General features: G+C 46.6%; 1 protein-coding gene across 5 annotated transcripts in view; it reads left to right on the forward strand.

Annotated features, from left to right (window-relative positions):
• The window catches only part of DAB2IP (DAB2 interacting protein), a 263,147-nt gene that overhangs the window by 141,408 nt on the left and 95,220 nt on the right, over nt 1–26,519 (forward strand). Inside the window, exon 1 of one of the 5 annotated variants that reach the window (XM_084650158.1) lies at nt 3,208–3,403. The exons of the other annotated variants lie outside the window; for them this stretch is intronic. The gene's annotated coding sequence lies outside the window, so the exon portion shown is untranslated. Of the gene's footprint in view, nt 1–3,207; nt 3,404–26,519 lie in introns of those variants that run through there. 5 annotated transcript variants of the gene reach the window in all.

The raw sequence follows: 26,519 nt of genomic DNA on the forward strand, positions 1-26,519 counted from the left end.
TTACTCTGAAATGGGCTGTGTTTATGAAGAGGGAATTTACCATGTACTGCTACCAGAGGTGACACTTACCAGCTGTTTCTTTGAATTGTTTTACCACCACCATTCTCCGGGGGCATTTTCACACTTGTCTTCATTTGCTGGTTAGTCGTGAACTAATGAAACCAGAATGCCTGCCCTCCCCTCTGCCCTAGTGATCAGCTGACAGAAGGGGCTCATGCACGGACATCTGAACCACATGAGAATCCCTATAAAGTCAAACTGCTGGGCCCCAGAGACCCTCTTAAGCACACAGCTGTGATGCATAGTAAATCTAGCTCTTAAATAGGGTTATTCCCTGATCAAGCACCCTGGAGGCCCCTTAGCCTTCACGGACACTCAACCTGGTGTTAATTATAGGGCTGAGCCTATGAAGGTCAGGTCTTATGCTATTCATATTGGAATCAGATTTCTAACCAAGTTTATTATTTTAATATGAGGGATGAACCATAATGCACAATAATATGCCAGGTCCAGGGCTCTTAGGAACAGACCTGAAACTGTACATATTTATGGGCAGTGTTTGTGCGAGAACATGACAAAAATGAATGATCACATTCTCTAGTATAATCACTATACGAAACAATGGTTGTGACTGAAGGCAAGTAAAAAAATTATACACAGAAGAAAATGTACTACCAGGTTCCATGTTATAGACTGGCGAGATATAACTGTCTCTTTCTCTGTGAGTGTGTATAATACACATGTGTGTCCAAACCATTTAAAGGACACTTAGGCCCCCAAGATACCTTTGCTCATGAAAGAGAAGCTTCATGCAGCAGCCCTGGAAAAATATCTGTTGTATTTTTATAAGACTTACAGTGTGAAGAATCCTAGAAATGCTGGGCTAGAGGTGACCTCGAGAGGTCATCTAGTCCATCCCCCTGCATTGAGGCAGGACCAAGTATTATGTAGAGACCATCCCTGACCGGTGTTTGTCCAACCTGTTCTTAAAAACCTCCAGTGGTGACCGGGATTCCACAACCTCCCTTGATAACCTGTTCCAGAAGTTAACTACCCGTAGAGTTAGAAACCTTTTCCTAATATCTAACTGAAATCTCCTTTGCTGCAGATTAAGCTGATTCCTTCTTGTTCTGCTGTTAGTAGATGTTTGGTTCCTCACCAGTGCAATGCTGTGGAGAAGGCATAGCTGCATCCTTGCGAAATGTTCTTATTTAAAAGGGACAATCTCAATATTTTAGCAGATTATTTGGCATTTTCCATCATTCTGTCCTCCCAGAAAGTTCTCTGTAGACGATGGCATTTCTGTGGAGTTCAAAGGAGTGTCCCTATTTATCTGCCAAGTGCTGCCAATTGTATTTTGGCGCCTAAGCTGGTTGCATCCTTTTAAAGATTACATAAAGCACATAATTTTAAGAAGGCAAAGGGCCAATTCTTCTGGTTTATTTACTGCTACGGTTATGAGACTAGGCAGTGGTAACTGGAGTTACTCAGCTGTGGAAAGCACTTACGTGTGTTAAAGCAGAGGACATCTGTGCCCATTAACACCAATGTTCAGAGAAGCTCTACTGGGTGGGGAGCCCATTTATTTCTAGTCCCACAGCTGGGTTCTGGTAGAAGGCCTGGACTGGCAGACAGAGATGAAATGGCTGCTAGGAATATTTGGCAATGCGACCATGACAGTAAGTGTATTCAGACTCATTATTAAGAGAGTGACATAGATTCAGGGCATATTTTATTGTTATCATAGTAGGAAAATAGATACCCATCCCTTCCAGAATGAATGCAAACGAATTTGCAGACTGCATCAATTGATTTAAAAGAAAAATACAGGGATGGCAGGTGTTGGGAGAATGTGCTTGAAATAGAGTTTGGATTAACAGGAATCCAAATAAGCCCCCAGATTTGTGCCTTTGTTTTTGTGTTTTATGATTGTTTTTTCTTTTTCCCATCTGGGATCAAAATACCACAAGATTTGCTCTGCTCGCTTTTATTCGTCATACAGGAACTGAACTACCAGACCCCAGTTATTTCAGCCCAGTAAACAGCTCCCTGAGGCATTGACAGAGCATTCACAAACACAGATAAGCATAAGTAGTTGAAACACAAATACCAGAGCCTGCTCATGCCCCTGATTGTCATTGCAGAGGCCTTGAAATGAGCCCCACTCCACTGCACAGTGTGAGAGCAGAAGTTTAATGGAGGCGAAGTTATCTAATGGTTAAAGCAGTGGGCCAGCAGCCAAAACGCCTCGGTTCTGTTCCCATATCTGTCATTGTCTTTCTGTATGACCCTGAGCAATTGACTTCTTTGTGCCTCAGTTTCACCATCCATAAAATAAGAAATATACCAATCTGATGTGGTGTGACAGTTACAGGGATACAACTTAAAAATCATATCTGACTTTTTATGATCCCTGTGACCTGATGATTTTAGTTTGTTTGCCTCTGGGCATTTGACAGCACTTTGTGTGTAGTCAACTTTATTTCTCTTTCCCCGGTGTCGCTGTTTGTGTGAGTATTTCGCATAGCAACTGGAGGGATAAGAATGTGGGTAGAGAGTCTGAGTCCCCACACCTGCCCCCAACTACTTCTGACTCAGGGGTTTTAATGAACTAGATTTCCAGCTGACAGCATCCCTTTAGTAACAAATTATTATTGATTTATTGGTTATTTTTCTGAATTGCCCTAGGGCCTAGAGGCTCAGCCCGTTTGTGCCAGCTGCTTTACAAATTCAGAATAAAAAGGCCACTGTTAATAAAGCCCGTCTAGGGCCTCAGACAGAGGTAATAGAGAAATGCCAAATGTGTGTTTGTTTCAAATAAAAGTATTGTCATTTTATTTGAACACCACAGGCCTGATGCTGCATTCAGGACATGCCCTAAACTAGTTCTGAAACACATATGAGCTTGGGGTTCTCCAGAAAGGCAGGATTGGGCCCAACAACACAGGGGCTAGAAAAACCGCTGTTAATTCCTCCATTATAATCTCTGGATTTAGGGGCATTGTTAATTTTTTTAAAAATTATATTTAAAGTTTGAAAATAAGTGTATTTAAATTTCTTCTACTGTCTGTGAGCTTAAAAAGAAGCTCTGTGCCTTTAAATTTGGAATAGCTGGGAGTTGGAGCACTGTCCCTTTAAAAGCACATTACATAGAGTTAGAATATAGCCTTTGTTTAACTAGTGATGATTGTTCCCAGTGGACTGCACTGGAATGGTTTACGGAGACCAGAGGGGGCTAAGGCTTGGGGCCAACAGTCAGCTTACAGATCGTAGCTGTTCAGACCATACAAGGAGGAAAAGAGAGGAACAGGGTGATCTCTGCACTTCCTGCAGTGGATTTGGGAGTTTACATTAAATAGTTCTTCCTGGTTCTGGAAAGTGGGCAAGGAAGGGTTGAACTATGGTAAGTTCTTCCATCTTAAGTGTGTGTGTGTGTGTGTGTGTTACAAGGGGAGGCTGCAAGCATGCTGTTCTTTGTGAACATGAGGAGAAATAGCAGCTCCTCGCTTCTGTCAATGCGTTTTCTTTAACCATCTTTGACATCCTTTAAATCTCTGCTTTTCCTGACTCTCTTTTTTTCTCAAAACTCAGGGCCTCTTGTCTTTCATTTAATTTTTCATTTAATGAAACAGCCCCTTAATTAAATTTAGTTTAACAAATCCCAGGAAAGATTATTGCATGACAAAAAGCAATCTGATTTTTATTATTATTTTTATTATGGTGAAGTAATGAAATCTGTGAATTTTTATCATTCCTCTCCCCCCTCCCACAAGTATGTGTAATTCACAGGGTTAATGATTTAAGATGAATGGAAATGTCAGATTTGCCACTTACGCTGAACTGATCCGATTAATGTCCTATTCATGTTCTTTACTTCTAGTTTTTTTTTTTTAGTTCCTGGAATTGTGTTATTCTGGGTTAGATCATACAGTGTATGCAATTGCCTGTAAGTTCTTGCTGGTTTCTGTGCATTTGCCTGGTATGGTGAGGATATTTGATTTCACAGCTATCAATGAATATCGGAGAACAAAAAATAATAATACAAAGGTTGTTTGGGAGTAGGAAAAGTAAAGAGAAATAACAGATCTCTAGGGAAAAGTCTATGAAGTAACAACTAGTTTGACAGCCCTGCTGAGCTCATAGCTAAGAGAAAACAGGCTGAACCCTGAAAATATCTCTAATTTTCTAAAATTTCCTCATTCGGGAACATTTTACTTCTTCAACTTGTGCCACAAACAATTGCAGTTACCGTAAGTCAGGTCAGACAATACTGGATTTCCTACTGAATTTGACTCGCTTATCGGCGCTCTCTCTCTCTTTGCCTTTCCTGGCCTGAACTGTGTTAAATTATTTCCAGACCTACTCATAAATCCTGGTTGAAGGCGAAGGAAGTGATTTGGACAGATATTGGCAGGCTGGGTTCTGGGAACAAGATTTCCCAAGCTCTGAACACATTCAGGCTCCAGAACCAGGGCTTAAATATTTGGAACAACTGTCAAAAACTAGGTCACTTGAACATCAAAAATCTGTGTAAGGAGGAATATCCTGTCCAGGGGATTTGAAACTGTGCAAGTGTCTGGCAATTGTGGCCTGTCAGGATATCGAAACATGGCTTCGTAAGACACATCCCTTTCCCATTGCTGTCAATACCGCACCAGTTCAGCCAACAGAAAAAAAAATCCTCCAGGAAATTAGTAAATAACGTAAAGGTTAAAGGAGGAGTCACTGTTCCTTATTCAGAGGCTGGCTGTTCAAAATTGTACCTCTTTGGCAAAGGACATATGCAGCAGATCTTGACAGTAGGAGAACACTGGATAGCAGTCTACAGGATGGGAAACATAACTTATGGAAGTGAGATGCATACTGGAAGTGCAAACAACTGCAGCTCTGGGCCAAAATGACGAGGGAAGCAATATTAAAAGCAAAGAATAATATAAGAATAATATAAAATAGTTATTCAAGAGAAGGATTTCCAAGCAGTGGGGTTCTGGATCAGGCTCATCTCAGTACAAAACACACAGGATATTTCAGGATAACGCCTCTGAGATGCTCACCGTTCAGCAGAAGCTGCAGTAAAGTGCATATTCCCCCCTCCCCCCCCTGCCGCCTTCCCTCCCACAGCTGCATCCATCTCTGTCCCAACCCCCAGCTTGCTGACCTCCATCACTGAGACTGACTGGCAGCATTTGTCTTTCAGACATCTTTCCAGCAGGATCACCCCGCCTGCTGATTGTTATTTGAGCCGCACGCCGCCTGCTGGCTGAGGTTCCTTTCCAGAAGGCAGTACCAGCTCCAATCGCCAGGGTACGGAATTCCTGCCATGGTCACAATAGGTCCCCTGCAGCAGCTGGAGATAAACTCACTCCCACGAGTCCGGCTAAATGGCCGGGCATGCTGTGCTCATCCCCAGGCTGGTAAAAAGAATGTTGGCCTTAATTAAAATATGAGGAGCCCAACTGCACAGGGAGAGCATCTCACGTTTTCGTGACTAACAGCTAGTGGATCTGAGGATGTGGAAGCTGAGGGTTTAGCTGGGAGGAGTGGGGGCGGGGAGAGGGAAGGAGGGAGATTTGGACATACTGCTGTGCTCGTGGCCAAAAATGTTCCATTCCTCCGAGCACCCTCCGTTCTGCTTTGTGAGCTGAGTGGGGCTTTTTCCCGGTGGGTTTCTTCCCTTCCTGACAGAGCCACGAAGCTCCCCTGATTTCCCCTGCTTGACCTACATCCCTCAGATGAGGAAGGCTGCTAGGTTGACTGATGGGGCGGGGCAGCAGGACATTGTGTGAACTCCGTGCTGGTGAGGGGTGTTGGACCAGGCTGGGGGCGGCTGGCCCGCCGCCACCCCGGAACAAGTACAGCACAGCTGGAGCAGCACCACTCCCTCCCCCGTCCCTTCTGGCCCCCTCAGTGTGACTCGGTCCTGACCTGCTGGCTTAGAGGTGAGTTCGCTGCCCACGGCCTGGTCACACTCTGCCCAAGAAATTGGGGGCTGTCAGTTGTGGTGCTGGATTTCTGTGGTGTGAACGCTTGTCCGCCTGGAACTAGACTGAGGCCTCTAGTGTCACATGGGTCCCCAGACAAACCTCAGAGGTTCAGTCCCACCTCCCTAGCTGTATTGTTGGGTTTAACCATAAGCGTTGGTCACGAAAACGCGAGACGCTCTCCCTGTGCAGTTGGGTTCCTCACATTTTAATGAAGGCCGATATTTTTTGCACCAGTTTTATGCTGCCGCTAGTGTGGGTTGTTATTAACTGAACGCTGAGGACAGCGCCACATGTACATCCGTTGGTGAGCCGGTCCCGAGCAGGCTCCACCCTGTGGTGGATACAGACTGCATCTCCCATGATGCCGGTTTAGTGTGTGTGTGCAGGGCACGATGTGTCCCCACCACCAGGCCTGGTGTGCAGCAGCAGAGTGGAGGATGCCTGCAGCACCATCCACACCAGGACACTGGAATGCTAGGTTCATGACAGTCGCTGTCTGCAATGGGTCACATGGGACTGGTGGTGTAGAGGGGCCGAAACCCTTTTCAGCAAGTAATTCAGACTGTACCTTCTTGAAATTAATTAAATCATCTAGGAGATGCTGCAAGTTTTCCCACCACAACCTGATTGATGAGAAACACAAATTTAAGATATTTGGTGTGATAATATAATATACATGGCATCTAAGCAAAGCTTCCTGCAATCAGGAAACGGATGACTCCATTCACCTTGCTATACAGACCCATTTTCCCTGGGAAGTGCTTACATACCCGAGTGATGGTAGCTCTAGAGAACCCTGCAATAGCTAGCTAGAAAATGATGTTTCTTGAAGGACAACAGAAGAGTGTGCGGCCTCCTACCCCTGAGCTGAAGAAGAAAGGGTTCCTTTCCCTGCTGTGGAGTGGGTGACTTTCTTTCCTACAGGCAGTGGGCGCCTGACACTGGATAAGTAGCTTTGATGTGATTCATAAAAAGCTAATTTATAATTTGCCAGAATATAATCCTGTTTGATCAGTGTTATTCAGTTCTTCTTTCTTTTAAAATTCAGTGCACTTAACTACTCTACGAGGGTTTATGAATGTTTAAAAATTGCTTTGTGCTCCCTAAAGTAATTTGACAAGTCTGACAGCTATTGATTAAAAACCTGAAATTATTCAGGCTGAAGGATGACTTGGGGGATTAGATAGAAAGTTTTTTCAAATGTGAAAGGAAATAAGATGTTGGAAAGTAAATATGTTCTTGAATATTTTTGAAAAATCCATTACAACTGTGAAATTAAATTGAAATTAGATATTTGGGGTGGGGATGAAGGAACTAAATGCTGGCTTTGCTATGTAGGTATCAGGGAGCAATCCACCAGCCCAGGTCCGTAAATCTCAATTGTACCCTGCAAAGTGCTAGCAGAAGGACTCTGTGATGAAAAATCCATTCCAGGTCTTGATTAGGAGGCATCCTTAGAGGAACTGTTGATGGTCCCTGGTGCCAGCCACTGGAGTAGATGCAGCCATGTGACAGCCCCCATCCTGAGGCCAGATGCACAGCAGGGCTGATTCCTTCAGAGCTCAGGGACTGAGAGGGAGGTGCAAAGATGGGTTTGTGTTGGAGTTGCTGGGGCCTAGTTCAGCCCCATACTGAATTAGAGAAACTTCAAGGCTGCCCTAACAGGTACACCACATGCAACTGGTAGGTGGCATCCAGGAATAGCCAGGGTATTAAATGGCCCCAGCATACCCCGTCCCTCCCCGGCTCAGCTTCTGCATCTGGAGCCCTATGCAAGAGTGCCAGAAAACTGGCTATGCTCTTTCTTCCCCTGTCAGGGATGCCTTGTTTCAGGGCAATCTCCCAACAGGCCCGTAAAACAGCTGTTGGGCCACTTTATCCATGCCTCACCTGCACAAATCGGATTTGGCTCTGGGCGTGTCCTGCTTCTTGCTGTAGCTGAATCCAAACTGGGATCCTTGTGTCCTCGGCAGCAAGTCTATCCAGTAACATCTATCGGCTGAGCCAAAAGGAAGCCTCTTCCCCTGGCCTAGCTGCCAGGTGCTGCACTAAACTGAATCCTAGCCTGAGATCAGTCAGCAGATTTGACTGTCTCCTTGCAGAGCAAGATACCTCCAGTACCCTGAGAAGCATCTACCCCACCTATCAGAGCTCTCCATTAGGAGGAGCTGAAATCCAGCGATGGCAGCTGGGATTGTGGAGTGTAGAGTTGTTTATCTGCTGCCTGCGTTGAGAGGGTGAAGTCTCTCCTCTCCTTGCACCCAGAGAGGGGAAACAGCCCCAGATCCTCAGATTCCCTTTTGAAATCAATGGGAATTAGGCACCTCAGAACCTTTGAGGACCTGGGCCAGAGCCCCCGCTGAATCTGACATTCTCCTGGGAGGCAGTGACAGTGTGTTCCATGTTCTCGAGTCTCAAGAAAGATTTCCATTAACGGGGTGGGTTATTGTTAATATCAATGAGGAAAAACGAATATTTATAAACCGGGAAGAAACGAACCATGATGTGAGATACTGTAGGCTAGTATGAGAGATGTGGCCACTCTTGGTAGGGTGTGACTATTTGGAAAATGAGAAGAATTCACTAACATCTAGCCCCTGTTGTTTAACTGCGTGATTAGTGGTTGCTGCTTTCTCATTGGTTGTATTTATTCTGGTTTTTGCTGTTGATATTGTATTTTGGAATGTATTCTGTACATTATGCCTCTGTCTATGTAGATAATACAGCGGGATCTGGTATTGCTGGCCATGGCGTGCAGTGATGATTCATATCTGTGGATCAGAAATTGCTTTGCAAAAGCCATTTCCCACTGGTGCTGCTGTGCCTGCAATAATCATAAATATCCTGTGCTTCTTTAGCACCCTCCATTTCATGCTCTCAACACACTTTACAAACATCAATTCATTTAGCCTCACAGCTCCCCTGGGTGGAAGGTGTATATTTTACAGATGAAGAAACTGAGGCACAGGGAAATGAAGTGACTTGCTCTGAGTCACACAGTGAGTCAGTGGCAGGGCTAAGATTAGAACTAGATCTTGAGGCTCTCAAACCTCATGCCGTTAACCTCTCACTTCCAACTTTTGTACTCTGGTTTATCAGTGGGGAACCAGAAGTCAGTGCACAGAATCTCTGTGATGGTTTTGCAGGGAAGGAAGAATTTTACCCCTTTCCGAGGGCCACTCTGCTGCAGGTAGGAATGCTAAGACTTACGACAGGTATCAGAGTGGTAGCCATGTTAGTCTGTATCAGCAAAAACAACGAAGTGGGTTCTAGCCCATGAAAGCTGGTGCCCAAATAAATTTGTTAAGATGTATGAGAGTCAGTTGTGACCTACTGACACGCCTTGGCGTTCCAATGTCTTCCAGAAATGGATCTGTTCTTGCAAGATTGAGATTTTGCTTCTGTGGGCGGGGAGAGGGCATGGGGGAGTTCATGTATGATGTGGGATGTTGTGAATATAATGACAAAGCAGCATGGCAGGGTTACCCAAGTTGATTGATTTTGCACCCACAGAAGTCAATGGCAAACATGAAAAACTAAAGGCCTACGAAAGAGTTGCCTGTGTAATTGGCATATCGCCATTGCCTTCTGCTCTAACTCAGCTTTGTTTTCAACTGGATCATTCTGTTGAGGTGGCTAGAACCCCTTTTGACCAAAGGCACTTAGATAGAAATCCAGTGGACGTTGCTGTCTGGTTCAGTGATCATGCCTGCGCTGGTTGGTAGCCACATACCACTCACTGAACTCTGGAGGTCCTGTCCCTGCAGTGCACTGGGCTCAGTGTAAAACCCAGGATGGGTTCACTGGGGTCTGATTTCTGCTTTAGTTGGTAAGGACAGCCCTCAGGGTGTTACATGGCATGTTCAGTGTCATTTGACTGTGAACGATGTTCTAATACTGTTCACTGTGCATGGCCCTTGGTTGCATGTCAACAGCAGAAAATAAGCTGAAAAATGAGGGAAGAGAAAGCAGAACTTAAAACCTAGTTACTGCTGAAAAAGATCCATGCCACACTCAAGACCAGCTATCTGTCATTCCTGCAGCAAGCCTGGATTATGCTTCAATGCTCTACCTCCAAAGCAAAAGTTAGTAATAATACTGACCCTGGGTGCACTTTGAATTTAGCTATCTCTGATTAAGTGAGTTTTTCTTGCCTCAAGCATGATTTAGTTCTTATCTTCAGAATGAAGGATTTATGGTAAGAAAGTGTAGAGAAATTGAAGGAAAATCTCCCCCCCCCCATTCCCCCAGTTATAATCTAGGACCTGATGAGGCAGCTCAAAGATCAGTCTGTCTTGGAATTCTCTTCTTTCCGCCTGCATCAGAAGGACTTTCCCCCCTGCTCTACTGGTAATGAGTGTGGAATGCAGAACTCTTTGCTAATAATGTCCCTGCGCCTCAAGGTGAGGTGGCGAGCGTCATAGGGACCCTGCGGTTGTACGTATAGTGGAAAGTCTCCCAAGCATGGGATGAATGTCATTAATGGATTCATCCATCAGTGGAATGTTCTGAGATGTTTAAAGCAGAAGGACAATGCCAGGGTTGGTGCTCAGTACTGAGACTGGGGCTGTGTTTGGAGACTTTGCCTGGCACTGCCTAGACTACCAGAGTCTGCGTGTGGCAGTGACAGATTCCTGGTGGAAGGGACTCTGAGGCACTCTGCAGCATCTCCTGCCGCTGCCTACCAAAAGGAAGTCCCACCCAGGCCTCCTCAGCTAGAAGTTCAGTGGCCACAACTAGAACTCAGCCTCTTTACGGGCAGATGAATGTTGTGTAAAACCCTCTGCCAAATGCATCTACGCTCCATGGGGAAGCTGTTGAGGGGCAGTGTGACAGCAGTAGGTTTGTGGTTTCTTGCTTGTCCTTGCAATGGTTTCGCGAATCCAGAGGACAACGCAGTTCTGAGCAGAACTGTTCACAGACATGCACAGTGCGCCACAGAGCCTGTACCAGTGGGACACATCTAATCCATGGTGGCCCGCCCCACCCCAGAGGCAAGGCACTGCATGTGTCAGGGGATCAGCTGCAGCATTCATAATGTCCCATCCACAACAGAAAGCCCCCACTGTACGTGGCACAATTAACCTGGACCTACACAGAAGACCTTACTCCAGGCACTGAAACTAGCCCATACCACCAATACCTGTAAAACACACAGGGCAGCAGCATCCATGCTGTGCAAGCCCTAAGGCATCATTTGCTACACTATTTCCCTCTGGCGGCAAACAGGCCATTAATATATATCTCAAAGCCAAGGCTGCCAGCGTTTTGTTTTAGGCTCACCTGCCTAAGCAGGGAAAGCCTGTATTCTGGCCTGGAGAGCCAGGTGGAGAAATACACATCATGGGCAGGGTCTCACTAGGTAGCAGTCCGTGCCTGTTATCTAATTGATTTGTTTCACAAGGAGCTGTGCAAATCCACTGCTAGGAATAGGTTTGCCGCTACTGGCCAGTTGAATCTGCTCATTTCCTGGAAAGTCATCCAACCACTACTTTCCTAATTTGATTGCTGCTGTTCTAGTGTTCCTGTGCCATGCTAGCATGGCATCCTGACAAATGCTTAAGGATTCTGTGCGGGCGTTAAGATTACTTCTGTGTACGGATCTAGCAAAACTTGTCAGAAATGATTCTGCTGATCTCTTAATTAGGGTTTTGTGGGGAGTTTTTCAAAGACTTGGTCGAGTAGAAGTGAGTAGCACAGGGTAGGAAGGGAGTAAGACTTGACTGAGGGATGTACAACAATCTGCTCTGAGTCTGCTGTCCTGTGTTGGACTGAATGCACTGGATGGCTTTACATTTCTTCTGGTTCAAACCCCAAACAATACTTTAATATTTTTGTTTTCTTTTCCCCCCATGTAAATGCACAGCCTGTTTGCCAATCGCAGATCAGCTGGAACGATGATCATTACTCGGCAGTTGGGGAATGATCATTACATATTTAATATCACCATCAATATAATTACGTGGGTCTGCTGTCAGTTCTGGTGGAAGCGTATAGCTTTCTCCTAACGCTTTGGTTATGCAGTATGTTCATGTTTTCATCTGATGACAGCAGAGGTCTCTTCCCGTGGTAAAGAGAGGTCTGAGCTGCAAGTTTACTCGACACATTGTTCCTCATGGGCAGTAAATGTCAGTCTTCCCAAGCCATTGCCAATGTACCATTTGTTTAAGGAAAATAGTTTATGGTTGACAAGAATGTTCAACGACTTCTAATGTGTGACAAAGTAAATACCGTGTGGAATACAGTAGATTTCTTTAAAGGGACATTGGCTAGATGGATAGGGCCAATGTTTTAGTTACCTTTAAAATTTTATTTCCATTTTGTTGTTTTGATCCCTTAAAAATTATCCTGCAAGTCGAGCTGGATGAATAGAGGATTGTAAGACGAGGGGAAAAAATTCAGGTTGAACCATAAACTAAAATTTTCAAAAAATTTAATGAATTGAAGAGTCAGGAAAAAATCATTTGGTGTTGAACAAAATGTTTAGTTTCAAAAACATTTTAAAATAGTCAAAATAGAAATTTTTAAGACTAAAACTAAGGAAATTTTGAAGTGAAAAGGGTTTTCAAACTAAAAAATTGAATGTTTTTGTTTTGAAAATGCTGCAACAAAAACATTTTGATTTGGATTCGTGAAACATTTTGATGTCATCGAATCTGCGTTTTCATCCGGAAAAAAGTGTGAGCTGAAAAATTGTGCCCAGTTCTGTCTGTAAGTACCTACCGTGCTAAATCCCAGGCACGACAGCTTATAGGGGTGTTCCTGCAGTACAGTGAACTGTTGCCCTAAGGTGCCGTAATGTTTTCCAAAGGGGGTGGGGGGAGTATTTCAGCATCCTACAGTAATGGGCCCAAACACTCCAGTTGATGTGAGTATTTTTGCAGTGTTTGGAGGCCATTCTTGTAGTGCATATATTCTTTGAATAGGACACCCTTCAGAGTTCTGGCTGCAGCATTGTGACTGATCCATGCCCTGCCCCCATCTTCTGCTCCCTGTGGGCTGGTAGCTTATTGAAATTCTTAAGAATTTATGCCAGGTGCTGAGAGAAATGGAATCCTTGTAAATTTCAACTAAAATATCTGCAGGAATAAAGCAGGCGGGCAGAGCTGAGCTGCAAGGGGAAGGGAGAGAGCAACATTCATGGGACACTTGTTAGCCAAGACATACCCAGCTAGGTCACGTCTTTGTCCTCCCAGCCTTGGCACACCTTCCCTTTTATTAACAGAGAGCCCAGTGTTCAAACATTTCCAAGATGCTTTTAATGATTTTAGCAAGCTGGGTTGTTCTCTGAGAAACAGTTTGTCTGTATCTCATTTGAATCAAACCAGGGTTGTTGTATTGCAAATCTGGAAGGTCACTGGATGACAGGAAAACAACTGTGAATTAAATGGGTGCGATTCTGCTCCCCTTGCACCAACATAAGGGCCCAATCTGGAAACTCTTAGGCATGTATGTAGTCCTCTGGGAATAATGGGATTACTCATGGGAGTAAAGTAGCTCACAGGCTTCCGTGTTTGCAGGATCTGGCCCTCAGTCGGGGTAACTCAGACTCCCTTGATGTGACGGGTACTGCACCAGTATAAAGCAGGTGTGAGAGAGAGGAGACTCTTTACTGGAGCGCGACCATTTTGTTTGTTTAATATTCTAAAAGCAGAGCTAATAGCTATTTTTATCTTTCTCCCTTACCACGTACACAGTCTCTGGTGATGTTTAGCTTGACAGGCTGGGCTGCAGTTATGATGCCCAAAATCTTGAAACTGTCATGGAGTGAGGAGAGAATAAAAACCCTGTCTTAAATAAAAGAGCCAGGGAGTCGGAAATGCTGCGTGCGGCACACTTCTCAATTCTCCGAGAGGCTTATTAAATTGCATTGTGGAAGCCTTTACGGTGCACAACTAAAATGGCTTTCAGGTTCCACTCTGGATCTCACTGGATTGCATAGCTGTGATGAAGCTACTTGCACAGCTCTGCAATCAAAGGCGTTAAAGCTTTTTTTTCTCTTTCAAGCTGGAAGTGAGGCATGGTGTTAAAGATAGGCCAGGACTAGTTTGACCACATATATAAAGTACCTCTTGTCCAGAGGCATCAGAGCACTTTCCAAGCATTCATTCCTTCTCACAGCCCTCCTGTGAGATAGGCCTGTGAAATTAGACCCATTTTACCCAGTGGGGAAACTGAGGCAGATAAAGGTTAGTGATTAGTCGGGGTCACAGAGCAAGTCAATGGCAGAGCTGAAAATAGACCTCAGAAGTCCTGGCTCCCCTGTACATTGGAGCCTGCATCCTCAACCTTGCAGTTTCCTCTCATTACTTTCTTTGGTCTTGACACTAGCATTTAACACTGAAGTAATTTGCTCTTGTGTCTGAGATTTGTCTGTGTGTGTATATCAAGGGCTGTGGGGTTCCCAAAGCCTCCACAGAGCATTGCTAACATTTTGGTTAAAATGCACCTGAAATTCACCACCTTTGAGTTTCACTATAAACCCAGGTCCGGATTGCTACGTTTTGTAAACCTCGCCAGCAGTGCTGTGTCCAGAAATGTGCTGTGGTTTCATTGGGATTTGATGCAAAACCCCGTCATTTCGTTGAGTTTTTGAGTTTGTTTAAAATTCAGAATGAAACAGGGACGGGCGTGGAAGAGTGACTGAGAACCAGCAGGCTCAGAACAGGAGCAACTATTTGTCCAACCTCCTGTGAAACAAAATACTGACTTCCACCAGAGCTGCAGGCAGCAGCCCCTATAAACTCAGGGCAGGGCTGGTGTGGTGAGCCGTGGGTATCGGCCCGAGCACAGACACCTCTTTTTATTTGGCATGTTCTGAGTGATGTGGTTTGGAACCAGTTTTAACACCAAGCCTTTTCCCCATCTCAGTCAGCAGCCTGAGTTTTATTAGAGTGCTCTCTCCAAGCAGGATCCAAACGCTAGGTCGTATGCAGACACTTGGAGTTGGGGGCCCCTCTGTGAATTTCCGTACTGGTCTGTTTTCCTTTTGATAAGAGGAGAACCTTGTTCATTATTGACAAAAACAGATGGGGAGTGAAATGAATCATCTTTCCCAATCGCTTTGCTGATTGTTAATTAAACATCAGCAGGGATGTGTGCGCTTAGCAGAATGTGCTCCACCCTGGAGAGTACACTGCTTAGGGGGTTGGGAATAGGGGTGCAGCGTCTCCCCTGCTATGTCAGATCCCAGGTGCCCTGGATGCTCCGTGACCAGTGTATGTGTCTGCAGTGTTAAAGCCATTGCTGGAAGCCTCAGCTAGCACGCCGGCTAACGGTCACGGAGAGGCCAGGGACTGAATTGGACCAGGAGGCTGGCCCAGATGATCTCGCCCCATCTGATTGGCAGTGCAGTGCCAGGGAAGCTTGCTCTGCTGCCTGCCTTGTACCTGTTCTGGGCAGAAACAGAAGCTGTTGCTCTCCCGAGGGCTGGTGTTAACGCTTTTCACCAGCTCTAAGCTCATTTAGAAAACAAAACAAAAACCTGCATTAGCATCCGCTCATTTGTAAAACATGGACTTGCTCGTTGTGGGCCCTTCCGAGAGAAGGCACTTGGCAGATCCTCTGAAGTTCTATATATGCTGCATGGCAACTGTTGGGTTTTTTTAGCAGAATCACGTGGGCTGGACCGGAGCAGGGCGTCTTCTCCATTGCACTGCACTGGGGCAGGATTGATTTCAGTGTCCTTGTGCTGTCCCAAATCATCAGCAGTTCAAATCCCCATAAATTGTCACCTTCTCCGCTGCCTGAAGATGCTAATCAGCCATAACCCTTTTTCTCAGTTGCTGGTTTTTATTATTATGACGCTTGCAGGGTAATGATACCGTGACTGCTCCTCCCCTCTCTAACTGCCTTCATCCCTGTGGGACGCGATTGGTCCTCCTCCTGCTGTGTAAATGAGATGTGAGCCGAGGTTATGCACTGACTCAGCCACAGGAAGTAGTAAGTTACTCAGGATTCTTTCATGTAATTCCCACGGAGGAGGTGATGATTTCCTAACGGAGAGAGTTCTGAGAGCAGAGGCATGAGCTCTGCCATCCCGCCGGGGACTGGAGTGAGTCAGGCTCCCATGTGAGGCGTCCGGAGAGACCTTTCCTTTCTGTGTGTTTCTTTTCAAAGCTAGCAACAATGGAAGGAGTCTGGAGAATGAAGCCCAGTAGCCACCAGTAGAGCACAGACAGTACCATGGGGAGCTGGGTGGCTCAGGGGATTGATAACTGGCAATGGAGCCTTTCCCCTCCAGGTCACCAGTTTGAACCCTGCACAGGCTGAGTGTGACAGCACGTCGGGTGCCCCTGAGAGCTCCTTCGGGGCTTGTATCAATGACCTGATCCCAGGCCATTTCTAGAGGCTCACACCATAAAACCTCCATTACTTCTGTCAACCTGGTTAGCAGCTCCAGCAGCATCCCAAGCTGGAATGGAGGGGGTGCTGCTTTCCCCCGTCAGTGGTGGAGGTCAGGAGGGCTCATTGGCAGGCCGAGCTGTGGCTAAAGAGAGCCTGCTAGCCTCTAGGTCTGACAGTCCAGCCCTTACCATCAGCACTAAACTCATGGAGTGTTGGCTGGTCAGGGTGCTCCCGATGGGCCTTCAGTGTTCTGTGAGCCCTGCTCGCCCTGGGGAGGAACCTCGCTTTGCTGGGTCCCTGTAGGTGTAGACCGGATAGACGGCTAACGCCTGCCCCGCTCTGCCTGTTCAGAGGGGCCAGCGCGGCATGTGCCCACACAACACACTCTTCAGACTGTGCTCCCACAGGTTTATGGAGCCACGTTGGCATGCTAGGGGCACAGCTTCAGAGTCGGCTCTGATTCCTGGCTCCTGCCACCGGGAGATTAGGCCAGTTTCACCCTTGAGTTTCCCTCTGGGTGGGGCAGCGCTGGATGGTGGCTTTGAGCTCTTGTTTGTGCTGGCAGGCGAAGGCGGTTCTGACTCCAGTTGTGGGCGGGCTGGACTTTGCTTCGTGGTGTTTATGGCGCAGTGGCATGTATGTTTGGCAACTCACCTGCTGTTTTTATTTCCGATCCACTGAAGTGGTATGGAAAGCCCTGCAGTCCCTGCCTGCTGGGTTGTGAGGATGGGAGGGTCAACACACAACTAACCAGCCCCGCGCTGCAGGAGGGAGGTGAGTCATGCTGACATTCGAGGGGCGATTGCTTAGACCATGGCCAGCCTGGGCCCACCAGCGAGACTGCCCGCCCCAAGCCACCGTCAGTAACAAAGGCTCTTCCCGCTGGCTTCCTGTCCATGCTTCGCCTGCTGGTGCACTGCCTGCCCCGCTAGTTGCATCGGCTACTTCAGCAAAGGGCGTAAGGGCAGGGAGAGATGCCCCCTGTGAGCTTTCTCTGCCATCTGCTCTCACTGCCCCACCTTCCAGCTGGCTTTCGTGTATGCAGGGCTCCCCTCCTTTTGGGCGCCTGTGTGTTTCTAGTGGGACCTTTCCTTTCTTCAACCCATGTGCTGCTTTAACCCCTGGGCAGGGAGTGAGGGGCGTGTGTAATGGGGAAGGGTGCTTTCGGGGGCGGGGGGAAATGGGGTCTGAAGAACAGACTGAGTGGATCTGATGTGAAGGGACGAGTTTGTCTGTAACTGGACCCCAGTGTCTCAGAGACCTTGACGCTTGGGGAACTGTGCCCCGTTTGGTCTTGAGCCCCCTGAAAAGCCGTTATTCCACCTAGTCCTGGCTTGTCAGTGTTGGGAAAGCTCTTCTGGACCTGTCCTACACAGGAGAGAGCCCGGTTGTGGTGGGACAACACAAGGGGCCTGTCTGCAAGGAACGCAGCAAGGCAGATGCTGCAGTGCAAACGGGGGTGGGCGTCTGTGGCCTCTTCCTTGCTGGCATCTCTGGTGCCTTGGGGCAACCTGGCAACACACACTGCAAAATAGGATGATTGTTAAAGGCACTTGAACCTACAAATCTGCCAGCTGCCTCCCCCAGTGGAGTGGATCCTGATTTACCATTTGCATTGCCCGAGTAAATCTCCCTGCTAACAGCTGACTGAGGGGACTTCAGCATCCTCTGAGCACTCTGCTAGCTACACCTCCCCAGCCTGGCCTAAAATCAGAGCGGGTGCAGCCTCGGGAGAGGCTGCAGCCCTTTGAACACCTGCCTTCTGTCTTATCTGACCTTATTGCTCAGCATAGAAAGGTATGCTGCACTTCAAAGGCCCTCTGCTAAGTATACAGTGGAGGGCCAGATTCTGATTTCAGCTCTGCTGGTGTAAATCCAGAACATCCCTTCAGCAGGGTTACCTGGGGATTCCTCCCATGTAAGAGAGCAGAATATGGCCCTTCATATTCAAATGGAGATTGGTGCCCTGGCTCTTCCCTCCTGAGGAAGGAATTCACATCCAAGCTCTGGAGTGAAAGTGGTTTGTTGCTTACTTCCTTTGTTGGCCTCAGTAATTTCATACAGTAAAACACCCACCTTTGTGGTAACTTCGTTCTCAGGGTCAAAACCTGTGTGGAATAAAAATGGTTTGGACGTGTAACAAAAAATAGAACAAAGAATTTGTTGGTTTTTTTCCCAAAGGGATTTTAACCCTTCCCCTGCAAACCTAACAAAGGAGCCTTGGGCCACAGCTGGGGAGCCAGCAAGGAAGGGAATAGAATGGAAAGCTCCCACGTTTCCCCCAGGGATCCGTCCCCATGTAAGCTTAATACAATGGACTCAGGATTGGCCTCTGGAGAAGTAGAGGCAAAACAATGCCCTGTGGAAGCTCTGCAGCAATTATGACGTAGCCAGAACTGAATCCAGAGGAGGCTAGAGTCCGCAGCTCACTGACTCAATGGTTGGCAGCTGAAATTTACACAGCTCTATTTTTTTATTACTATTTTTTAATCAAAGTGTCTCCAACCAGATACAGGGAAGGTTCTGTCGCACGACACACGCTGCAGGTTCCACATTCTCACCACATTCCTGAACGCATCCAAAGTCTTCAGTGTACTTGTCTCTGCCTTGGAGAGAGTTGGGCAAGGGGCCAGTGGCCCCTGATTCTTACAAGGTCCTTCTCACTTACATGCTGAACTCATGACCCATGACTCATGTTAAGAAAAAAACTGTGTTGTAATGATTAGGAAGTGAGTCTTCTCAGCTCTTGTAATATGACACCGAGTTCGGAGGGGCACTTGGAATTCTAAAACATGTCAGCAACATCAACTAATCCTGTGATATGAAGGGTCATGACCCTCCTCTTTCAGAAGAGGAAAAGGAAGCACAGACGGGTGAAGAGACATGACCCAGTTTATAGAGAGCTGGGATAAGGGTGCAACATTTCCTCTCTGTCCTTGCTTAATCTGCTAGATCCCGATGCCGTTTCCGTATTGTTACGTAGAGATTTGAATAGAACTCCTCAACCCTCTGGCTTTGAGATCCTTCTCGATGATTAATTTTTCGACAACATTTAGCACTGATTTCCTTTCCTCCTCTTTTGAATGCATTTCTCCACCACATTCCCTTGCCCCTGGCAACCTGTTCCCAGCAGGGCTGCATCCTTTGGACTGAAGGTGGGCTATCCTATCCTTCCTTACTTTGAAGTACAGTGATTTAGTCTTATAATGTGACTGTCATCTATGAACCCTGCTCAATCTGTGCCTCACTTCTGGGTCTGCAGTCTAACCTTTTCAGTGTCTTGCAGCCTCCTATCCATAAATTGTGTTCATTAGTCAGACTTTCCAAGGGTAGCAGCAGGTGTGGATTATGGATAAGGCCTGCATGCAAGCATGACTATGTCCTTATCCACGTTCCCCTCACAGGCATGTACAGTAATTTCATTTAAGGCTGTGCCAGGATTTGACTTTTCAACAGTTTCTGCATTTCATAAGTTTTAATATATTTTTTTAGCTCCAGTGTAGAAAGTAGTTGCCCCTGGACTTGCAGGGGGGGTTGCCGAAATGATGCCTGCAGGCTACTGAAAGACACCAGCGTTCTTGCACTGTGAAATCTACCACTGTATTTTCTGATTGGGGGGCATGGAGTAGTGGCATTCAGCCTTGAAAACTGAAATCACTATTCCAAAGCAAATGCCTGGGCTCTGAACAACACTCGCTCAATCCTCCTTTGAATATTATACAGCGCTCATCTCCCAGGCTACCTTGATCAGTAGGAAAATCATCCATCAGGAATGGACTGTTAGTGAAAGTCAGTAAAGAAAAATGGAGATGTCAGTGAAAAATAGCAAGGTGATTTATAAAAATAGGTTTCCTTTGCCCGTGTGTGTTTCTGGGCTCTGTGGGCATTTTTTAATCAGGATTTACGGCCTTTTGTGCGATGGTGGAAATGTGGTTTCTGTAAAAACTGACATGTATGACTGCAGATAAGCCTGTCTGGATCCAAAAGTCAGACCCATGCAGCTTCCAAGGGGCAGGTTTTACAATGGAACTTGGATAGATGTAGAAGTGCTCTGTGTGTTGTCAGTAAGACATTGAACTGTCAGTGGAAAATGAGTTTTGTCAGTAGGTAGATGTGGAAAGGGAGGAAGAGGGGATTGCTGCTGGCTGGAGTGAAGAGCGGCTGTGTCAGACCCTGGCCTGTAAACCCGGGAACTGAATCCAGAAGGCAAAATTAGAGAGCTAAGTGTATTTATCCAATCAAGCACTTTGGCTTAAATGTTTCTTAATGCTTTATAATCTCCTTTTAACGTCTCTGCGTACACTGTCCAGATTATAAGGCACAAAAATGCAACAAATCTACTGAATATCACAAAAGCTTGTGTGATATAGAGTTTTAGTATGAGGAAAGCAGGGGATGTGGCAACCAGAATCTCCCTGTTATAGCTGTGAAAATAATGTTGAAAATAACAAACTTAATAGACCTGAATCTTCTCCTTCCATTTGAAGGGAAGAACTTCAGAATTCATATAAGGAGGGGGGTGTCCTTTACACCCATAAAAGGCACAAGCGGTCTATCTGGCTATGATGCAGACAGGCAATTGGAAGAAATTAGCTGTATCTGCTAGTGCTGGCTTTGTGGTGTGTGGGCCTGCATGGATAAGATGCTTACAGTCAAATAAACTCCTCACTTTTTATTTCCCTTTAGAAGATGGTTTCATTAAAAACATAATAATGAAAAAGATCAGAAGTGAGTCTTGGAGAATGTAAGCATCATAGTCCCAGCACAAATGTCATGGGGAATAACTGATTGATTGCTTTTCATTTCTGATGAAAAGGCATTGTTCTCCATATATAGCAACTGATGAGTGGAGCAAATGATTATCTTTTGTAATGGAACCATCAGAAGTGTCAAATAGGATAACTCATACATTTCCTTTTACTTATTTATTTTGGTTTTTAAAGATTTTTGTATTTTTTTAAGGAACAAAGGAGAGGTGGAAATACATTGAGTTTCATGGAACAATCTCCAAGTTCAGCTGCTGCCTGTAAAACCCTGGGTTTTATATATGCAAATATTTTCATTAAGAAAGATAAAGCAGTGTAAAATGCTGTTTAGATGCTAATAAGTTCCTTTGTATTTGCTGTACCCAAATCATATGATTTTAAAAGGCTACTGTTAAGTGCTTTAGACCTAAAATCGATACGATGGATCCTTCAATTGATCCTAAAATCGATACGATGGATCCAGCTTGAACTGTGCTTCTCTGTGCCTCGGATCACTGAAGCCATGGTAAGCAACACTGCATGGTAGCACGTATTTGCAAGTTCAGGCTCTGGGTTTAGGAGAAAAAGAGAGATTTACAAAACCTGATGGAAGTGAAAAATATTAATGATTAACAAATGAAATTGCGCTGAAAGAAGGTTTCTTGTTCATTTCAGTTTCCCTTTGTTTGCTGGAGACCCAACACAAAAGCTGAGTGCTTGTGAATGAGGTACTGCAGTTTAACCGAAAGTGAAATTGTTTAGAAACAGAAAGAGAAACTTACCAGTCTAGTTCCACATTCCATGCAGAACAAGTGCAGAGAGTAAAGCGGCATCAGTCGCAGGCTAAAGATAGTTTCAGATTAAATATACTTTGATTCAGGGCCTGATTTTCAGAATGGCGGACAACCACAGGCACTGACTTCTATTTTTCCCAGTGGGTGCTCCTCCCCTGCTCCATCCCCTGCCTGCACCCCCCCATCCTCTGCTTTCCGCCTTTGCCCGAGCGCCTCCCGCCAGCCACTGGATAGCTGATCAGAGGCCCTGCCGAACGGATGTGGCTGGTGGGTGCTGAGCACCCCCTGTTTTTTTTCTGTGGGTGCTTGAGCCCCAGAGCACCCACAGAGTAGGCGCCTATGCCCATGACTCTGCAGCTGAAGTCAACTGTGTTCAAGGTGTGGCTCCCCAACATCTCTACAAATCAGGCACATTTTTAATAACGCTAGGGAGTGAAATCTTTTTAAAAAATCTATAATTTTTATCTTGCTGTTGTTCCCCTAATCTTCAAGGCCTGGGTGGTTTTCTGTGCCCTTCACCTCTGGATTAACTATTTATCTGAAACTGAATGGGAGATAAAAATAAACAAATGTAGCACAGTCAAGGTCATTTTGCCATTTGCTGGCATTTCTCTAGCACTGTGACTTTGCAGGTGAGGTTCCACAGTGGGCTGCTCGGAGCTCATCCCAATGGCATCTGTCCCCCCTGTACTGGGCAGTGCCAGGCCAAGCGTGGTGTGTTGGTTTATTGTCTGCCAGGTGTTGAATATATGTCATGGGTTGTGAGATGCAAAGCTGTAAACTGCCAGGTGGGGAGATCAAACAGCTCAGCCTCCAACTTTGTATCCGACTTGAACAGATTGCAGTAAGTAGCCCAGATTAATTAGATGAACTGAACTGACGATGACAAGATGTGAGTGCTGGCGAGGCCTGACTGGAGGAGCTTCTGCCTTCAGCCAGCTGCACTGGGCAGAAGTGGCAGCAACAGAAATAGTCTTGTTTTCCCCCGAGCATTGTTTCGGGGTCTGTGTCTTTGAGCCAGTCCCACCTCAGTGTTCAGGAGTCAGGGCTGCTTCTCATCTGAACTTTTCGGAATGTAGGACCAAGGTAGTTTTCCCCTCTCAGTCTGTCCTTGGGACTTTCAAACCAAACTAGAAACCAGGGGGAAATATCCTCCCCCCAGGCTACACTCCCACAGGGCTCTGTCTGATTTCAGAGGGGGTAGCATATGCACATTCCTGGTCAGAAGTTGGCCTAACGCCAATAGCACAGATGTCTGAAGTGACCCTGTAGTAATACATGCTTTTAGAGCTTTGCATCAGGGGATCTCAAAGCGCTGTACAAAAAAAGGGCAGTATCATTATCCCCGTTGTATCGCTGGCGAAGCTGAGGAACACAGAGGGAATGTGACTGGCCCAAGATCACCCTGCAGACCAGTGGCAGAGATGGGAATAGAACCCAGCTCTCCTGAGTCCCAGTCTGGTGCTCTGGACACTAGGTCACAGCACCTGCCTTAACACACCAGTGTGTTCCACCCAACACGCTTGAAAAATGTCCCTGTGATAATGCAGCTCAGAACTCATGAGCCAACCCTATAACTGCAGCATAATGCATACGGCCCTAGTACTTGTGATCAGCCCTACAGTGCCAAGAGTACACAGCCTGACACCTCAATAAAACACGGCTGTACTCAGCCCTGCAAATGTGAGAAACTCTACTGGTTTGCATTATACTGACGAGCACAGGATTGGTTGAGCTTTTTAAAAAGAATGTTGTGTTTTTCCTGGCTTTTGGCAAGAGTTTAGACTGAACTCCTGAAAAGGAATGGAAGTAACTTGAGTAACCCCCCTCTCCCAGCTTTAACCACTCAGGTCAGGTGATTGAGCTTCCTCTGTGAATGGATGGAGTCATCATAAAGCCCAGACATCACAGCCAATACAGAATGAGTGGACTCTGGCTTTAATGACCTGGAGAAAAGTAAACACAGGAGCAGCTGGAAAGGTCACTCAGAAGAGATGGAATGGTTCTCAGAAGAGATGGAACTCTCTGTAATCATGAGCTATGTGACGAATACCTGTTAATGGTGAACAAGGGCAAAACTTTGGTCTTAGGGCACTTTTAAACAATAAGAAGATTAGTGGATGACTAATGGAAGTCTTTAAGTAATTTGGATGGTGCAAGTGCTAAGGAAGAGTGGGGTTTAATTAGCAGCAGCAGTAATAATAATAGCTGCCAGAGTATTTTACAACTGCATCTAACCCTGCTGAAATGGGTGGCGATGGCCCTCTACAGCACCCATCATGATTAACAACAGGGAGGTGACGTGAAAATTTAGCGGTAGGATATTGAGATAAATCCTGGCTCGAGGATCTTTATGACTAATAGCTCTGCGTATAGCTTTCCTATAATGCCCATCACAGTAGTATGTAAGCACTGGGTCTCTTGAGTGTAGCTTCTTCAAAGCACGGTGCCTGGCAGTAATTACTGGAACAGAGGTAATGGCCCACTGACCAAACAGGATCCCGGTTCTTAAGGTTTCAGCTGAAAGACACCCGTCATCGTAGTGCTCTCTAGAAGACGAAGGGTTAAGTTAGCTTTGCTTGAGCTGGAACCTGTAATTCTAAGCCAGAGGTCCCCAAACTGGGGACGCACCCCTCTAGGGGGGAGTGGAGGAACTTTCGGCGGTGCAGAGGGGCCTCTGGCCCAGGAGTTGCGGCCCCACTCCCAGCCGGAGTGGGAGGGGTGGACAGGGATAAGGCGGGTGTGACCCTGAAAAGTTTGGGGATCACCTTTCTAAGCAGTCTGCTTGTTTCAAAATTTAGGCCCATAAATCACACCCAGCTAAGTGGAGGAAATAAGGAAAATGTGGGATAAGTATCAGGAAAACATTCCTGAGTCTAGGATGTGTTAGAGGGCCCTGGTTGCATCTACACTATAACACCCCCCTCACCTCCCACCCCCCTGCAGGGCACCAAGTCTCAGAGCCTGGCTCAACTGACTCAAGCTACTGGACAGTCCCTCTGAGTAGCATGCAGGGAACAGCCCTGCGTTTGTGGAGCGGGGAGGACTAGCCAGGGCCTAACTGGCCTTTTCCAACTCTACTATCTATGGGCCAGATCCTAGGCTGGTGTGAATCCGCAGACTTCAGTGGACTTGTGCTGATTTACACCATCTGGGGATCTGCTGCATCTCGATGAATTGTAATGACAAGCGAGATACCAGGCGTATCTGGCGCCGGCTGCTACACAGGGCGAGAAGCATGTGCTTGCTCAGACCCGCTTCTGGGTCGGCTGATATCGCATACAAGCGCACAAAAGGAATAGTGCGAGCGGTGGCCTGCTAGAGCAGCCTGGCTGCTCGCTGCCTCTCTCCGCTGACCCAAGTCGCTATGGCTCTCCGCTTGTGGGGGGTGCCAGAGTTGTTCCAAAGTCCAGGTCTTGTATTTTAGTGCCATGCCAAAATGATAACGAGTTAGTAAAAGTGTAACTTAACCTTAGCAAGCAGGAGATAAGGAGCGGAAGGAAACAAGGTGAGCAAAGCCCCTGGCTCTCCCATACTAACCGCCACGCTTTATTGCAGCTTTATGAGAGTGGGGACGGTTGGACACGGGCTCCCTTTGGAGCACTTTAGTGACGTTATTCAGAAGCTCTGCAGAGAGCCTTTCTTCCAGGCGAGAGTGACTCCAGGATGCCAGGGACCTCCCAGGCTCAAACCAGCACTTAGCACGCTCCTCTGAGGATCCTAGGGTTGCTGCTGGGGCTGGAATGATTGATTGGAGCTGCCTTTTTGTTATTTTTGGCTACCCCAATAATGTATCCAAACCTGGGAAGAAGGCTGACCCTGGTGCCCTTCTTTATAGGAACTATGAAACCCAGATCGAGGACTCCAAAACCACCTCTGCATGCCACGGCTGCTTGCAAAGGGTGAGGCTGCTGCAGAGCACCCTGCGGGGAGGCCAGACCCCCAGATCCTGCTAAATCCTGTGCAGACTGCGAGAAGAAACAGGCCTCTGTCTGTCCAGTTAGCAATGTGAAATCCGTTGACTGGAGGTGTTCTGCTAAGCGTGCTGCTTGTCCCTGCATGGCTGGTAGGATGGGGTGAGGGGCCATTTACTTTGGAAGGAAGGAAAGGGCCCAACTAGAATTTATTAGCAGCAAAGACTGAAGGACGACAGGACTTTTTTGTGCGAGTCCCACACTAATGCTGTGTCCTTCACTAGTGTCCACCACCCAGTGATCTCAAAGCCTGTAGCACACATTAATTAAAGCTGGCATCCAGCCCCCTGAGGTAGGGGAGAGTCATTTCCCCTCTTTTCCAGGAGTGGAAATTGGGGGGACATAAGTGACTTGCCTAATGTCCCAGAATGAGTAGTGTCATAGCAGGGGGCAGGAGTCAGGAGTCCTGGTTCCAAGTCCACAGCTGGCACCGTCAGATTGCTTGCTTCCTTTTTCAGAAGAACGAACCCAACTTCTTGGTTGCTGCGGGAGGAGAAGTCTGGGGATCTGACTCCTCGGTCACTGGGCAGGAACAAGAAGTACCTGCTGCCAGGGAGGTGGAGCTGTGCCCCTTCTCAGAGATCTGCCAGCTTCCAGCCTGCTTTCTCGAAGTGCAAAGTATTAATTATTATTGACCCTCCCCTTGGCTCGGAGATGCCCTTCTAGTGCTGAGCA

Source organism: Lepidochelys olivacea (assembly GCF_965140295.1).
Source record: "Lepidochelys olivacea isolate rLepOli2 genome assembly, chromosome: 16".
NCBI lineage: Eukaryota > Metazoa > Chordata > Testudines > Cheloniidae > Lepidochelys > Lepidochelys olivacea.